This window comes from Bubalus kerabau, chromosome 2 (genome assembly GCF_029407905.1).
Source record: "Bubalus kerabau isolate K-KA32 ecotype Philippines breed swamp buffalo chromosome 2, PCC_UOA_SB_1v2, whole genome shotgun sequence".
In the NCBI taxonomy this organism is placed as follows: Eukaryota; Metazoa; Chordata; class Mammalia; order Artiodactyla; family Bovidae; genus Bubalus; species Bubalus kerabau.
In genome coordinates, this window is record NC_073625.1 from 57,217,771 (window position 1) to 57,222,422 (window position 4,652).

The window sequence follows — 4,652 nt, forward strand, 5'->3', positions numbered from 1 at the left end:
TGGCTAAAGTTTTCAATAGACAAAAAGCAGACAGAGGATGTGGGGTGGGAGGCAAGAACCATAGGGTCTTGCTGTTTCAAATCTACCATGTAAATGTTAATCTCATCCCCAAACACCTCTTTTGACACACTCAGAATAAAGTTTGACAAAATATCTGGGCACCTTGTGGCCCAGTCAAGTTGAGACATAAAATTAGCCCCCATAGGAACTCACAAGAGATGGTGCAATACCACTAGAAATGGTGGGGACTGTGATGGGTTAGGGGAGGGAAGAGTATTCAATGGAGTCAGAAAAAACTTGAATAAGAAGAGACGCTGCCTTATATGATCTTTGAGTACAAAGAAAAATAACTGCCAGAATTATAGCTACACAAGTAAAGTAGTTGGGGTGGAGATTATGGGAAATAAAAATGTGATCCTTTCTCTTCCTGCTTAAGCCAGAGGGCAGAAGAGTTTGGGCGATGCTGTCTATGAAGGTCCACCTCTTGTGACAGGGAATAGGGCAGAGATTGGTGAAGGTAAGTGGGGAGATTGAAATTAACTAGCATACATCAATAATTTCATCCTTAACTTCATTAAGTTAATTTATAAAAACCAGCATAGGATATTTATGCTGTTCAATCAATTGTGATTCTAACTGATGCAGAAGGTGATAAATGATTTACTTTAGTTGCTGGACTTTGTTTCCTTGATTGAAACACTATTCATATTGGACCATATAGATGATGGCTTTTGATGTATTGTCCAATTAAGGGACATGATAGTGGGCTCCAAAATCATTGCGGCTAGTGACTGAAGCCGTGAAATTAAAAGACACACTTCCTCTTTGGAAGGAAAGCCATGACAAACCTAGACAATTATTGAAAAACAGAGGCATCACTTTGTCAACAAATGTCTGTATAGTCAAAACTATGGTTTTTCTAATAATCATGTAAGGGTATGAGAGTAGGACTATAAAAAAGAAGAATTGATGCTTTAGAATTGTGGTGCTGGAGAAGACTCTTGAGAGTCCTTTGGACAGCAGGGAGATCCAACCAGTCCATCCTAAAGGAAATCAGTCCTGAATATTCATTGAAAGGACTGATGCTGAAGCTGAAGCTCCAATACTATGGCCATCTGATGAGAAGAGCTGACTCATTGGAAAAGATCCTGATGCTGGGAAAGATTGAAGGCAGGAGAAGAAGGAGGTGGCAGAGGATGAGATGGTTGGATGGCATCACCAATTCAATGGACATGAACTTGGGCAAACTCTGGGAGATGGTGAAGGACAGGAAGGCCTGGTGTGATGCAGTCAGTCCATGGGGTCGCAAAGAGTTGGAGACAAGTCAGTGACTGAACAACAACAGCAGCAGCAGCAGCAACATAGTACAGTCGACCAGAAACATGTGGTTTGCTGATTATTTACATATTAAGCAGTTTCATATGTTTCTCAATAAATTTGCTCATTGAAATAATAAGAAATAACAAAATTGTAGATGATTTTTGGGAATGGAAAATTAGTGCCTCTGTATTTCTGCTAAGGGAATGTCGAACAAATATTCAAACAACATTGATTTGAAGGGGAAGCAAATTACTAGTCTCCCTTGTTCAGACACTGGGTCTAAGGTTCTAGCTAATTCCTGCTTCATGGTTTGAAGTATTTCAAATGTCTGAAGAGACAGTTGGTCTCATGGTTGGATGACATATGATCCAGCTACTGCTGGTGTTTCCTGGCTCTGACTAAGGCGGGGACTCAGTTTATTTGCACAGGAATCTGCACATGGGGCTGCGTCTGGGTCTTCCAGGACTCTAGTCAGTTCCTGTGGGCCTTGGAGTCTGGCTCAAAAGGCAGAAGGCAGCAGCTCTTGTTACACGATGCAGAACTACTGGGGTTTGGGCTGCTGGCCAATCTGCTCATGGAGAAGAGAAACTTTTCAACAAGACTGTCAAGTAGTTTATCTGATGGGTGGGTGAATACACTGACTCAGTCATGAACTCATAATTCCTGCTTGAGAGCAGACATGGCTAAGTGCTTATCTAGCTCTGCTATGACTACAGCCACATATCTTTACATGTGTGTGGGTGTGGAAGTCCAGGATGCAAGTAAGTCAAACATCTGAATTACCCAGAGAAAATAACAACTCCACTGATCCAAACTTGGCAGCTGTGCACACTGTTGTAAAATAGCACAGACTCACAGCAGCTGTGGTCGTTTCCAAGTGGCCAGAAGGATTGGATGGAGGGACAGGAATCCCACAGGGTGTGATGGTCACCTAAATTGAATGGCATGGCCCTGAGAGTGCTTGAAACCTTTCTCCAGTACTAAAGTGTGAGGCTCTGTGATGGTGGGGACCTATATGCTGAAGATCCCAGGTTTCCTGAATGGACCATAATATTGGCATGGATCTAGATGTGGGGACTGGGTGTTCTTTTAAACGTAGCATACCACTTGGGGGTCCTTAGCTTTTATATCCTTTGAAATAAGTTGGTTGCTGGATAGCGTTCTTCATAGAGGAATATGGAAATAATCATGGAATTTTGACTATTTGTAGTTACTACAAATTTTATGGATTGTTAGAGATTTTTTTCTGATTGTATTTTAGTTTTATTTTGAGTTGTTAGCATGAAAATATACTAATGTAGCATAGGTATGGAAAACACATTTTTAAATGATATTTAGAACTTCTTGTTGGCATCATATTGTATAGTCCATTAAGGCCCATATGTCTCTTCCCATCTTTACATTCAAATGACATCTGGAGATAACTCAAAAACAAATTAATTCTTTCTAATGCAATCTCTTGAGAACACAGAGAGCATATGTCCATAATGTCCAGTTGAAGTCTTAAAAATCTTTTCCTCCTATATTTTGGTTATCTATTTCTGAATAGCAAACCACTCCAAGATTTAGTGGCTTAACATCATTTAGTGGGAGTTCCCCCGTGGCTCAGTGGTAAACAATCCACCTGCCCATGCAGGAGATGCAGGAAATGCAGGTTCAATCCATGGGTCAGGAAAGTCCTCTGGAGGAGGAAATGGCAACCCACTCCAGCATTCTTGCCTGGAAAATTCCATGGACAAAGGAGCCTGGTGGGCTGCAGTCTCTGGGGTTGCAAAGAGATGGATATGACTGAGCAACTGAGCACAAAGCACATCATTTAGTAGCGGAGTTGATGATGTCAGCTGGGCGGTAGGTCTGTTCTCGTGCTGCAGTCATCTGGAAGCTCCCCTGGGTGTGTCTAAGAGGCCACTGCTGATCTTTTTAGGCTCAGTATTGGGGGCTGTACAGTATCACTTCAGTCACAGTCTATTGGCCAAAGCAGGTCACAGATTCAAAGCGGCTCCCTCTTGATAGGGGCAATGTTTGTGGCCGTATTTAATCCTCTAGTGGTCTTCCCTGGTGGCTCAGACGGTAAAGCATCTGCCAGCAATGCCGGAAACCTGGGTTCGATTCCTGGGTCGGGAAGATCCCCTGGAGAAGGAAATGGCAACCCACTCCAGTATTCTTGCCTGGAAAATTCCATAGATTGAGGAGAATGGTAGGCTATAGTCCATGGGGTCGCAAAGAGTCGGAAACGACTGAGCGATTTCACTTCCACCTAATCCTCTATCGCTCATCTTTCTCAATATCCTTCACACAAGGTCACTGCACCTAAGTCTCTCTCCCCTCTCACTCTGAACTCTGCTAAGCCCTGCCCACTTCCCCCCACCTCCGCCACCAATTCTGTTTCTGAAATCTCCCCACTGCTTCCTTTCCAGTCCACAATTTTCATCCTCTGTTTTTCTCTGCCCTGTCTGGTATGAAGCCAGCTAGCTTTTCTAGTTTATTCAGTATTTCTTTATTACTTATTACCTTGATTTTCATAACAAGTTATCATATTTTTAAGGATTGTTAATAACATGATGTTTCTTAATGAGATCAAACACATTGGAGAGTGGATGTGAATTTTATTCCTGTTATATCTTGCTTCTTGGAAGAAAAGTTATGACCAACGTAGACAGCATATGAAAAAGCAGAGACATTTCTTTACCAACAAAGGTCTGTCTAGTCGAAGCTATGGTTTTTCCAGTAGTCGTGTATGAATGTGGAGTTGGAGTGTAAAGAAAGCTGAGTGCTGAAGAACTGATGCTTTTGAACTGTGGTATTGAAAACTCTTGAGAGTCCCTTGGACTCCAAGGAGATCCAACCAGTCTATTCTAAAGGAAATCAGTCCTGATATTCATTGGAAAGACTGAGGCTGAAGCCGAAATGCCAATACTTTGGCCGCCTGATGCGAAGAACTGACTCATTGGAAAAGACCCTGATGGTGGGAAAGATTGAAGGGGGAGGAGAAGGGGACGACAGAGGTTGAGATGGTTGGATGGCATCACCGATGCGATGGATATGAATTTATGTAGACTCCAGGAGTTGGTGATGAACAGGGAGGCCTGGCATGCTGCAGTCCCTGTGGTCGCAAAGAGTCGGACACGACTGAGTGACTGAATTGAACTGATATCTATGTTTAGATGATGCACACATGGGAAATGATTTTGTTGGAAAATGATTGCTGATGACATGGGTATTCATTGCAGATGGCACCAGTTGATTTTTAGAAATGTGACCCAAGGGGAGGGCTAGCAGAGAAGGTGAGTGACTCAGGATGGAGTCCTGGAGGTTGCCTTTGGCACCTCACA